At 41.1% G+C, this 14,188-nt stretch overlaps 1 protein-coding gene across 1 annotated transcript in view; it reads right to left on the bottom strand.

Moving 5' to 3' along the window:
- Window positions 1-14,188, bottom strand: part of tsc22d1 (TSC22 domain family, member 1) — a 216,390-nt gene that overhangs the window by 100,720 nt on the left and 101,482 nt on the right. The gene's annotated exons all lie outside the window — the stretch shown is intronic.

Here is a 14,188-nt window from a genome sequence, read left to right as displayed (position 1 = left end):
GGCTCACAGAACAAGCTAAGAAAAGGACTGATCTTTTCTGAGGATACGTGACAATTTGATGAAGAAAAGATTCATAACAGGTAGAATACAACATAGACAAGTGAGTACATCCAAATCAGAAGGAAAATCTAGGAGATGGAGTTTCCTTATGGTGAGAGACTGAAAAGTATTGGTGTTCAAAGGAAGCTGGGCAACATTTGTACAAAAGTCTCTGGAAGTTAATACACATGCCCAGGAAAGCAAACAGCATATTGGACTCTAAGAGGATTTGAGAAAAAGAGCAGAGGTATGTTGTACCAATATTATAAGGTCCTGGTGAGACTCTCTGGAATATTCTCTCGAGGTCTGGTCTGCCTATCCAAGAATGGATATACTTGCATAGAGGGAATGGAATGAAGAATGTCGATTAATTCCTAAAATGGCAGATGCCCTAAGAGGCGACACAAGGTAAGGCAGACATGTCCTACAAGGAACACAGCACCCATGCTCAAGTATATAAAATGTGTGTTACCTCAATATAGTGAGAAAGTAATTACAGGCCTGACGACATTTACATAGAGTTGATGCTTCCCAGCTGATGTACAAACCGCCCACAGGTTATGAATGTGATTTACAGAAACCTGTATATACATTTGAGCTCCCATAATATTCAAGTCAAATGTTTTGTGTATGTACATAGGTTTGCTCATTTAAATTGTAGTACTAGTTTCCTCAGCTTCTCCACTTTTGGTAACTGTTCTTTCTGAGCAGCCTTAAGTGCTTTTAATGCCATCCATTACAATACTATGGAGGCATGATTACCAACTCAAGTGATTTGTGTGTATTTTCTCACATAGACGAAGATCAATTTAAGGACAAAACTGACTTTAAGGACACCCGTATACAGGGTTCCCCCGCAATCCAAAGGTACAGTGTTCCTATGAAACCGTTTGTAAACCAAAATGTCGTAAAGCAAAGAAGCAAATACGATTAATTTATATGGGAAAAACTTTTGAGCGTTCCCAGACCCAAAAAATAACCTACCAAATCAAACCAAATAACATAAAACCTAAAATAACACTAACATATAGTAAAAGCAGGAATGATATGATAAATATACACGCTATATAAAGTAGAAATATTGTATGTACGGTGTAGTTTCACTTATCAATATCAGGAAGACAGCGAGCCAAAGTCGATTTGGAGGGGAAAAAATCAGCACGTACATGCATACGTACACACGTACACACATATGCATGTACACGCATGTGCAAACAACTGCCTGCACAAGGTTTCACGGTCACTGTAGTCTTTCTCGGGGTAAACACACGTATAAAGCGGGCGTCTTTTTTTCGTAAAAGCAAAAATCCTCTTTGGTTAGCGAAAACAGGTACTAATGTAGGTCTTTCGTAATAGTGAGTTGTCGTAAAGCGAACGTTCAAAAAACGGGGGACGCCTGTAAACAGAACTGCCTCGTTACCCAGGGACAGCTTGTGTCTTGAACCGGAGGTTGCAAATGCAAGTAAGTGTTCATCAATAGGACAGAGATGAAGAAAATTGTTATCCACTCAGATGGAAGTGAATCTCTTGAGTTGTTGAGGCACGGTTAAATATGTTCAAGTCAGATCAACAGATTTTTAGATAATACAGAATAAAAAGATACGAGGTTGATGCAGGAAAGCAGCACTGATATTAAATATCGGTCATGGTCTCATTAAAATGGTGCAGCACATCCAAATGATCTAAAAAGAAACCAATTCCTCTAATGTTTCTTATATTCCTGTGAAATAACACTTATTTCCAAAAGGAAACAGTTATATATAAAAAAGATGTAATATAGAACTATTATAATAATAATACTGAGTTTAAAATATATTGCTCAGGTTCAGTCTTTCTGGCAGAAGGTAGAGGTGATTGGTCAAGGCTGCTGTTTATTGGGATAAATCAGGGACCCTTGTTGCTTGGTAAAAAACAGATTTCAAAATGATTAAATTGAAATTTTAAAAAATGTTAATGGCAACAACTTCCTTTTTACTTTAACTAGAAAGAGAACTGCAGGCATCATATTTTACATAAACAACTGTTAAATATGAGGAAGAATTGCTCAAGACAATCTTGAACTTTGGAATAGATTATCAAATTGCGTACGGAATAGGAATTCATTGAGTTTCTTTTGTGAAGGGGTGTACAAAGAATTCCCTTCAACGGGGCTCAGAGAAAGCCAGTATTGGCCACATCAAGATGGGTTCTGGCAGTCTCTTGAAATGTTACATTTTCTTCAAAGACTGGAGAGGAACTTCCTTCACTAACTTGGTGGTCAACTGCCATCATGTAATCAGACTTGTGAGATAGTGGTAGTGAACAGCATTGTCACTATATGCAACTTCTATTTAATTGGCCTTTGTTTTCCTGCCCTTTCTTTATGGGTCTGAGCAAGAGCAGAAAAGCATGAAAAAGTGACTGTTTGAATGAAAGTGATTTCTTGTATAAACACTTCATCACATGTGAATTGGCCAGAGTTCTTGTACTTCCTGCCAGTTTCATTTCTTTGGAAATTCAGTCCTGGCACTGATACTTGTTGAGCCAGCTTGATCTGGCTTCATCACTCATGCTGTTCCATAGCCACATTTTTTTCGGTCTCTGGTTCTGATGGTTTAAAACCTCATTAAGAAGCAGGTAGGCTGCGAGCAACAATACTGACTTCACACGCTGCAGAGCATTTGGGGATATTCTGAAGGCAACATGTAAGCAATATTGTTGAAGCTTTCTTATGCTATCCTAGACCCAAGTAAATATAGTTCAATCATTCCAAGTATTAGTCAAAAATACTCTCTCATGATTCAAGCGTATAGTTTTCAAAGCTTAGTCAATCTGAAAGCAGGTAGTTACTACAGCGGAAAACAAAACAAACTGGGTACAGCAGCATCTGTGGAGACAACATTTCATGTTGTTGGAAGAGTGTGAGAGTCAGAAAGCAGTCTCTTTAAGTGTCACCAACCAAGGCACTACATTTCACATTTGAATGCTGGTGGAACGCAGCAGGCCAAGCAGCATCTAGAGGGAGAACCGCTGTCGACGTTTCGGGCCGAGACCCAAGATGCTGCCTGGCCTGCTGCATTCCACCAGCATTTTGTGTGTGTTGCTTGAATTTCCAGCATCTGCAGATTTCCTCGTGTTTACATTTCACATTTGGCCAGGTTAAACTCCATCTGCCCCACCCCACTGATCTCCCTCCTGGCACATATCCCTGCTTTTAGCATCCCCCCCTTCCCTCTTCTATTCCCCACTCTGGCCTCGTATCTTTTCTCACTGCCCCTCCTCCTCCCATGGTCCACTAGCCCATCAGTCTTCCTTCTCCATTTCCCACCCATCTGGGTTCACCCATCACCTTGCTTGCCCTCCTTCCCTTCTCCCCCCCTTTTTATTCTGGCCTCTTCCACCTTCCTTTCCAATGCTGGTGAAGGCCTCAGTCCAAAAGATCAATTGTTTACACATTTCCATGGATGCTGCCTGACCTGTTGAGTTCCTCCAGCATTTTGAGAGAGTTCCATTTCTCCACCTATACCTGCAACTGATCTATATCCTACTGTCTTCTTTGACAGTCTTCTGCACTGTCCACACCACCACTATTCACCCAGGTCATTTATATACATCACAAACAGCAGAGGTTCCAGGACAGATCCCTGTAAAACACAGAAACAGGCCTCCAGCTAGAACAAGACCCTTCGGCCACGAACTTCTGCCAGTTCTAAATCCAAATGGAAATTCACCACGGATCTTATGCATTTTTATCTTCTGGATGAGCCCCCCATGAGGGACTCATCTAACCCTTTTCTAAAATCCATGTAGACAACATCCACAGCTCTACTTTCATCAGTCACCTTTGTGAGTTCCTCTAAAAAAAAATCAATCAAGTTAGTTACACGACTTGCTCAGCACAAAACCATGCTGGCTGTCCCTAATTTGGCCATGGTTTTCCTGCTCCCAAGAATTCTCTCCAGTAACTTTCTTACCACAGACGAGACTCACCAGTGTACAGTTTCCAGGATATTCCCTGGTTCCCTTCTTGAGTAATATATCAACATAAGATATTCGACAGTCCTCAATATTGCCTGTGGCTAGAGTGGACATGAAGACATTGGTCAAGGCCACAGCAATTTCTTCTCTTGCCCCTCTCAAAAACCTGGAGTACATCCCATCAGGCCCTGGGGACATATCCACCTTAATGCTCTTTAAGGAACCCAATACTACCTCCTCCTTTACCACAAAATGCCCTGGCATACAGGTGGCCCCCGTTTTTTGAACGTTCGCTTTACGACACCTCACTGTTATGAAAGACCTACATTAGCTACCTGTTTTCGCTAACAGAAGGTGTTTTCACTGTTACGAAAAAAGGCAGCGCGCACGCCAAGCAGCCAGGCTCCTCACCCGGAACTGCATTCTAACCGCCATTGCTTATACACGTGCCCGTGAGCATCTTTGCTGTATGTCGATTTATTTTTGTGCATCCATTAGCAAGATGAATTATAAGGTATCGGAAGAGCCTAAGAGCTTGTAAGGGTGTTACACTTAGCATAAAACTAAACATAATTAAGCATTTTGATCGTGGTGAACAAAGTAAGGACACTATCCGCGTACAGTATTGAACTTGCCTGCGTCCACCATTCGCACTATTTATACGCAGAGAGAAAGAATTTTGGAAGCTGCCAATGTTACTGTTGGTTCTGCTCGTAGCAAAGTGGTCTCTCTTAGTCGGCATCCAGTAATGGATAAAATGGAAAGTCTATTGCTTGAGTGGATTGATGGGTGTACAAAGCGTGGTATTCCGTTATCTTATACTTAAGGAGAAATCAGTCAGTCTTTTTAATAAGCTGAAACAGAAAGCACTGGACGACAGTGATGAAAGTTTTGCGGAAGTGGGATTTAAAGGTAATCATGGGTGGTTTGATCGGTTTCTGAGGCGAGGGCAGCTTCATAGTTTAACGTTTACTGGAGAGAGTGCTTCGGCTGATACTGAAGCTGCCGAAAAGTTCCCAGCAGAATTGAAGAAAATAATTACAAAAGGTGGTTATTCATATAAGCAAGTGTTTAACTGTGACGAAACCGCAACTTGTTGGAAAAAATTGCCAAAGAAGACATTTATTTCGATAGAAGAAAAGCAGGCTAAGGGGCACAAGGCATCGAAGGACTGGTTTACCCTAATGCCTATTATTAACGCCACTGGTGATGTCCTTAAGCCTTTACTAGTGTACCATTCAGAAAATCCGAGGGCACTTAAAGGTGTTGATAAGAAAACACTTCCCGTTGTGTTCCGTTCACATCCAAGTGGTTGGAATAAACAAGTGCTTTTTTCTGAGTACATGAGTGGATACATTAGTCCTTTTGTTGAAAAATACTGTAGAGAAAATAACCTCGATAATAAGTGTCTTGTGATTGTCGATAATTGTGCTGCTCATCCACCTGGCATTACCGAGTATAGCGGTAACATTCGTGTTGCGTTCTTACCGCTGAATACGACGTCATTGCTGCAGCCGTGTGACCAAGGCCTAATAGCCATAATCAAGGCTTACTATACGCAAAATGTGATGCGTTTTATTGTAAGTGCCATTGACGGAGGGGGCAACTCCGAAGCATCTTTGCGAGAGATCTGGAAAGAGTACAATATAAAACTGGCAATCGCCAACATTGGAGATGCTCTCAATAGACTAACAGTCTCGATGAGAAATGACGTTTGGAGGAAACTATGTCCCGAAGCAGTGAACAATTTTAAAGGCTTCGAACCATCAACAATAAATATGGCAATAGTGAATTTGGCTAAGGAGGCTGGGTTTGTGGAAGTTGACAAAGGTGATGTTGAAGAGGTTTTGGCATCTCATGACCAAGAACTGACAGATGAAGAGCTGATACAATTGCAAGAGGAAAGGATAACAATCAAAACCAAACACAGTAGCGAACGGCCCGAAAGTGAAGTCATCCAGGAACTGAACGTGAAGCAATTGCGTGAGATTTTCGCTGCGATTGACAACGCTGCAATGATTGCAGAAAAGTAGGACTTTAATTTTGAAAGGGTACGTAGCTTTAGGGCATAATTGCAGGATGGTTTGAGTGCTTACAAAGACCTGTATGATAGAAAAATGCGCGAGGCTAAGCAATCAAGCATACTGGTGTTTTTCAAGCCTTCCACATCAGCCACAGCAGATGACGAACCTTGATATTTGACATCGAGGCAGGCAGACATAGAAGGTGGTGACCTGCCTGCCCTGATGGAAATGGAGAATGAGATGACACCCCAGTCTCCTCTACCTCCCATCACCCCAACCTCGAACGACTCAGCCTAACACACCATCAGTGTGCTTGCTGTCTTCCCAATTCCAGTAAGTGAAACTACACTGTACATACATTATTTCTACTTTATATAGGCTGTGTATTTATCATATTGTTCCTGCATTTACTATTTCTTACTGTTATTTTAGGTTTTATGTCTTATTTGGCATGATTTGGTAGGTTATTTTTTGGGTTTGTGAACGCTCACAAATAAATGGTAATTGCTTCTTCACTTTACGACATTCCGGCTTACGAACCGTTCCACAGGAACGCTCTACCTTTGGATAGCGGGGAAAACCTGGGTACTAATATGCTTGGCACTGATCTCCTTATCCTTCACATCCTTTTCCATGGTAAACACTGATGTAAAACACTCAGTAAAGACCTCATCCACATTCTCTGCATCCAGGTAAATCACATTCCTCCCCCCCCCCACCGTGGTTACCCTCTTGCTCCTGATGTATGTATAGAATTTTCTCTCTAATCCTACTTGTCAAGGACATTTCATGAACCTATGGCTGGAACAGTACGCTGCACAGGGTCTTTAAACACCCCATGTCAAATGTGGACAGCTGTTCCCAATTAACTCTCCTATTCCTGCCGAATACTCTTGTAGTTAGCCCTGCTCCAATTTAATACACTCTCACAAGATCCGTACTTCTCTTATCTACAGCTACCTTAAAACTTAGGGAGCAATGGTCAGTCTTACTAACTGTTCGCCCACTGAAAGGTCAGTCACCTGGCAAGGCTCATTACTCAACACAAGGTCCAGTATAGTACAGCAACTCCTTTGTTGGACTATCTACATACTATTTAAGAAACCCTCACCTAACAAATTCTGCCCCATCTAAACCTCATGCACTCAGAGTCCCAGTCTACATTAGGGAAGCTGAAGTCCCCATGACAATATCCCTAATGTTTTTTAACACTTTGCCTGCATATCTTCTGCATATCCTCAATGTCCCAGTGACTATTGGTAATGTAGTACCATCCCAGAGTAAGTGCACCCTTCCTACTTTTGAGTTCTTCCTAAATGTTCTCTGTTATGTTCTTCTGAGTGCAGCTCTGATATTGTCCTTGATTAGTAGTGAAACTCTGACTTCTTTTAGCTTTCCTAAAACACTGAAACCCTGGGACATTAAGCACCTATTCCTGTAGCACTCTCTGTCAAGTCTCTGGAATGGCCACAACATCATAGCTCCATGTACTGATCCATACTCTAAGCTCATCAACTTTACCCATATTATTCCAAACATTAAAATGCACACACCTCAAACGCTCCCTCCCATATGTTACTTTACTCCTGCCTGTTTTTACTAGCCCCGATATCTACCTTTCTTACCAACTCTCCACTGTCTGACATGGTGCTCTGGTCTCCATTCCACTGCCAAACTAGTGTAAATCCTCCTGAGTAACGCTGTGAACCTCCCAGCCAGGACAGTGATTTCACTCCAGTCTAGGTACAACATGTTTCTCTTATACAAGTCACATCTGCCACAGAAAAGGTTCCAATGATCCAAGAAACTGAAAACCTGCCCCTGCACCTGTTCCACAGCCAATAATTCATCTGTACTATCATCCTATTCCTCCTCCCTGATTAGCATGTGGCACTGAATAATCTAGTGATTACCACCTTGCAGGTCCTGCTCTTTCACCTCTTTCCTTACTCCCTATATTCACTCTACAGGACCTCTTTCCCCCTCTGTACCTATGTCATTGGTGCCAATGTGCACCACAACCTCTGGCTACTCAGTCTCTCTCTTGAGAATATACTGTAGCTGCTCCGAGTCATCCTGGACCCTAGCACCTGAGAGGCAACACACCATCCTGATGTCTTTTTAGTGGGTATAGAACCTTCTGTCGGTCTCCATAACTATCATGTTTCCTATCACTATCGCTCTGCCTGTCTTTATTCTCCCTGCTGAGCCTCAGAGCCTGCCACAGTGCCACTGGTTTGGATGTCACTGCTGTGCTCTAATGGGTAATTTCACCCACCCACCCCGCCACAGCCAAAGGGTATACTTGTTGCTGTGAGGAATGGCCACAGGGAAATACCGTACTGACTGCTTACTCCATTTACTTCTCCTGGTGGCCACCCATCTTCCATCTAAAGCCTGAAGTCTGGGTGTGACCACGTCAGTAAGAGTTACATCTGAGGTTTTCAGCCTCCGCGATGGTCCCCAGTCTATCCACCTCCGGCTCCTTGACCTTGTCAGGAGCTGAAATTGGATGCACTTCCTGCAGATGTAGTCATCAGGGAGACCGTTGAGTACCCTGTAATCCCACATCTTACAGGAGGAACATTCCATTACCTTAAGCACCATCCTACCTGCACTTGTTACACCTTTGTCTCTAACTTCTCAAGCTTAGGTTCTACAATCAAATGAGTGATTCCAAATGACTCAGCACCCTTAGTCTGACAAGTGGCAAATTCTTCAGCGAGAACAGGCAGAAACTGTGTCTGAATGCTACCATATTTTTACTGAACCTCTGCATGGACAGCTTCATCTTCTGAGATACAGCAGACAGAACAGAACATTGTGCAATCAGCAGTAAGTATTCCCCACTTGTGACAGAAATCAAATAAAGGTCATTGATGATGGCCCAGGGATTAGTTGCAGCAAAGTCTTCAGCCTGAGATGATTAACCCAATAGGTGCAAGGCTCTTTTCCAGCCAATGGTGAGTTTTTCCTTTGGTCATTGACTTGTATTACCAGGATTCACTGACATAATACTCATTGAAATTCTGCCTTGATATCAAGGGCAGGCACTGTCATACCTCCAAAATTCAGTTCTTTAATCCTTATTGGCTGTAATAGGTTCTGGTACCAAGCAGGCATGCGAGAACTAAACTCGGCTTTATTGGCAAATGGTTCCTCATGATATACTGTCAAAGAGACCCGGCATTATTTTGATGACTAATAGAAGACTCCTTGGCATAACTCTGTGTTTTCTAGTAAGGGATAAACCAGGACAATTTCCCACACTGGCACTTAATATTGAAGTAGTTTTTGAAACATCTTCAGCCATTTGTCAGCCCTACACTCCTTGTAGAATTCAGTGTCCTCAGCAATTTCTTGTTATATGGAGTGAATCCAGTTGGCAGAAGGCAGGTTTCTGTATTAATGGAGCATCAGCAAGATGCCTGTATGGCTCATCATCCACCTTCTACTTCTGTCTAAAGATGACTGCAAATATTTTAGCCTGGTTGCTGATACTCAATCTTTGAGAATGTGGATGTTCATGGTGAACACTCCTTCTGAAAATACTTAATTATGAATTACTATGACTGTGTGCAATAAAAGTTGAAAGCCTTTTATCTATGATGAAATTTCTTAGTTTCCTCTGTTGAAAGCAAACTTGACTTTAGATTTTACGTTGCAACTTCACCCAGTTGGAAGTTCATCTGCAGCAACACATGCTCTTCTCAGGTAGATTTCTTGGCTTATTAGCAAAAATATGCATAAAATGATCAAATTCAAACTGTACTATCAAATGGCACATCCTAACAAAGGTACAGGTGTCCCCCCCTTTTACAAAGGTAGAGCGTTCCGATGAAACCTTTCTTAAGCTGAAATGGTGTAAAGCAAAGAACCATTAATTTATATGGCAAAAATTTTCATAAAAGCAAAAATCCTCTTTATAATGCGAAAACAGGTTACTAATGTAGGTGTTTTCTAAAAGTGAAGGGGCGTATAAAGCAAACATTCATAAAGCAGGAGATACCTGTCCTAAAGAATGGATGGAAGGAAAATGAGGAAGTGATATTTCAAACTGGGAATCTCACAGAAGGAAATGATGACAGACATACTTTATTGATCCTGAGGGAAATTGGGTACATGTCCAAATGTAAATATTTCCAGTGCTAAAAACCAGAATAAAACTCTCTCCACCAGCATGTTAGAGAGGGTGCAGCTTTGATTGTTACCGTGAAAGAAAAAAACAAATAACGTGAGTTAGAAAAGTAAGAAAACTAGTTGACCTCAGATGTGGAACAAACCAGTACTGAAGGATTGTAATAATAAACCATCTTACAAACTTAGGAATAGACTCAAGGTAGATCAATAATAATTTTATACTGGCACCAATGGAAGTCTAAGTTAAACACACTAAGCTGAAAAGCAACTTCACAAGAAGTCTGCCAATTGCCTGGAGGAAGGTTCATGCATGGCCCACTCCAGACAATAGTCAAATCATTATTGTGCATGGGTAGACAATATGCAACGGCGGTTTGCATTTTCTGTAAACATACTGAGGTACCTCAAAACAACTCACTAGCAAATAGTGAACTGACAACTGTACAGGTGGTTTCTCCACATCTGGCACTGGCTTGAAATACAGCTTTTAACTGGCTATCTAAAAAATCAGTTTCATCCCTTCTTCAGAAAGCAAATACCAAAATATATCAGCTGAATGTAACTTTTGATAACATTGTTGGCACATTCCAGGTACTTGTTATATTTAGATTAGCTTTATGAACATAGCAACTGAAAGGTACTTAGTGTAGACAGGTACCAAACAGATGTCTGAAACACTCCTTAGAACAAAAAAAAATCATTTTATAAACTTCACTTGAAACTGCAAACTGCTAAATCGCCAACTCTTTTTTGAGAGGAAGAAGGTGGTTCTCCCTTTCTTCTACATGATACTCAGCAACTAAAATACTTCAGGCCAATTTGTATAGCTGAGTTCTCAATAATGATTATTCCGTAACTGGCTGGCAAAGTCCAACAGGAAACTGTCAAATATATTAAACTCAAAGCTTTATTTTGCTTTTCAAGTTACTCAACCAAACATTTCCATCTCTTCACAACTGCAGATTTATAGAAATGTGGTACAGTGAGAAGATCTCTTTGTAAGTTTGCCAACTTACTTTGATAAATTTCTGCAACCTTAGCACACAGTTCCTAAAATGTGGGGTCACTTAGGTTTATGTTAGTCCTGGATCTATACTCCTGTTGAAAGGCAGGTAAAGCAGATTGCAAGCCACACACCTAGAAGCTGAAACTTCTCATTTCAAACCCAGTCAAATCTATTAGACCAGTTGCCAATGTGGTCTGTGAGTAGCCATATCTTTCCAGGCAATTATGTTAATATAAGACAATAGCTATGAATCAAATCTTGCAAACTACTGTCTGCCCACTGTAGAACAGTCAGCACCCTACGTCTCCAGTACATGCTCCAAACTTGCTGCCTAGTTCAATGGTTGCCTTAGAGCAATGGTAGTTATTATCTAACAAAGCAAATTCATTCATTGCAGCAGTCTTATTCAGCAGCAAGTGTACAATGGAAAACAGAAAATCTAATTTAGTTGGTAAAAATGAAATGCAGATCACAAGGTTTGGGATCAGTAGCATGTGGGAGCTGAAAATTGTGGGGAGGGCGAGATACAAAGAAGTTACATTTTGGACAGTGCTTTGTAAACTGCTGAAGAAAATGTCTCATACTAATAGCTAATCAGCAATGTTGAGCATTAAAAGATGCAAACTTTACCCTACTTTCATAACTAAAACCAAATACAAAAGTTTGTTCACTTTCATGAAGGCAATATGTACACCAAAGGTGATAAATGTAATCTTTCAGCTGCAATTTATTTACATTTTCACTGAACAATGTTTATTTTAAGATAGCACCAATCAGCCTGACTTGTCAAAAATATGTAACACCATCACATTAAGATATTTTAACATTAATTATATGTGAATAACCTGTATTTGTATTACATGCTGTTAAAAACAAAGACTAGCACTCAGTTGCTAAGATTGGGAAACCTCAGCCGACACTCCACTATAAGAAAATACTACGTTGCCTATTGGATCAACAAACAACTACAATGCCAAGTAAACTGGCTTTTCTGCTCAATACAAACAAGTGCACGACTCCCATAGAATGTTCTTCTGCCCTGGTTTCTTACAGCCAGAACTAAAGTATCTACTACCCACACCACACCCATTTAATTTGATGACATTTACACAGACTGATGACTTTTTTCCCCAACAAAAGTGGCAGCACGACTTGTACTTATGTCCTGTTCAAGAGGGTTTAAACTAATTTGCCAGGGGGGTGGTAACCAGAGTGATAGTGCTGAGGATGCGGCAGTTGGTTAACAAACAGAGGTGGTGTGTAGTGAGGCTGCTAGCAAGGAGAGAGCAAAATTGCAGAGCAAGGAGAGAGCAAAATTGCAGTCAACTGGATGAGTTGCAATGTTAAAAGCGGACAAAAAGGAAAAGACTGAAGGTGTTATATTTGAATGTGTGCAGTATAGCGAATAAGGTAATTGAACTGTAGAACAGTTAGATTGGCATGAATGACATCATGGGCATCACTGAATCACGGCTGAAAGAAGATTGTAACTGGGAGCTTAATGTCCAAGGATACACCTTGTATTGAAAGGACAGGTAGGAAGGCAGGTGGGGGTAGGAGTGTGGGGGACAGCTCTGTTGGTAAAAAGAATCATTAGAAAGAGCAGAAATAGGTTCGGAAGGTTGTGGGTAGAGCTGCAAGGGTATAAAGATCCTGATAGGAGTTATATACAGACCCTCCAAACAGTAGTAAAATAAATGTGCTCTACAAACTACAATGGGAGACAGAAAATGCATGTCAAAAGGGCAATGCTACAATAATTACAATTTCAATATGCAGGTAGATTGGGAATATCAGATTGGTGCTGGATCCTCAGAGGAGGAATTTAGAAAATGCCTACAAGATAGCTTTTTAGAGCAGTTCGTGGTTAAGCCCACTAGGGGATCAGCTATTTTGGATTGGGTGTTGTGCAATGAACCGGAATTGATTAGAGGACTTCAGGTAAAGGAACCCTTAGGAGCCAGTGATCATAATATGACAGAAGTCACCCTGCAATTTGAGGAAAAGCTCAAGTCAGATGTATCAGAATTACAGTGGAGTAAAGGGAATTGAGAGAGGGGCTGGCCAAAATTGAGTAGAAAGGAACACTAGCAGGGATGACGGCAGAGCAGCAATAGCTGTTCGGAAGGCACAGGATATATACATGTCTAAGAGGAAGTAGTATTCCAGAGGCAGGATGATACAACCTTGCCTGAAGCCAACATAAAAGCCAAAGACAACACATACAATACAGCAAAAGTTAGTGGGAAATTGGAGGATTGGGAAACTTTAGAAAAAACAGAAAACTAATAAGTCATAAAGGAGAAAAAGATGGAATTCAAAGGTAAACTAGCCAAATAATATTAAGGAAGATACCAAATGTTTCTTCAGATATATAAAGTGTAAAAGAAAGGCAGGAGTAGAGTGCTTCTTGGAGATGAGAATGGATATCAGACCACTGGAAAACAATGCCGAGGAGGCAGTGATGGTGGACAAGGAAATGGCGATTGAACTGTACAAATATTTTCTATCATTCATCAATGTGGAAGACACCAGCAATATGCCAGAAGTTCAAGAATGTCAGGGCAGAAGTGTGTGAAGTTGTCATTACGAGGGAGAAGGTTCTTGGGAAACTGAAAGGTCTGAAGTTAGATAAGTCACCTGGACCAAATGGTCTACAGCCCAGGGTTCTGAAGGAGATAGCTGAAGAGATAGTGGAGGCATTAGCAATGATCGTTCAAGAATCAATTGATCCTGGCGTGCTTCGGAAGGAATGAAAATTGCAAATGTCACTCCAGTCTTCAAGAAAGGAAGAGAAGCGGAAGGAAATTATAGACCAGTTAGTCTGACCTCAATGATTAGGAAGATGTTGGAATCAATTAAGGATGTGGTTTCAGGGTACTTGGAGGCACATGATAAAATAGGTCGTAATTAGCATGGTTTTCTTAAGGGAAAATCTTGCCTGAAAAATCTGTTCAATCTCTTTGATAGATAAATGAGAATCAGTGGAAGTTGTGTTCGGAAGGCCTTTGAAAAGGTACCA

Source organism: Hemitrygon akajei, chromosome 5 (genome assembly GCF_048418815.1).
Source record: "Hemitrygon akajei chromosome 5, sHemAka1.3, whole genome shotgun sequence".
NCBI classification, from domain to species: Eukaryota; Metazoa; Chordata; class Chondrichthyes; order Myliobatiformes; family Dasyatidae; genus Hemitrygon; species Hemitrygon akajei.
The sequence above is the reverse complement of the archived record's forward strand: the minus strand, read 5'-3'. Positions and strand labels throughout refer to the sequence as shown.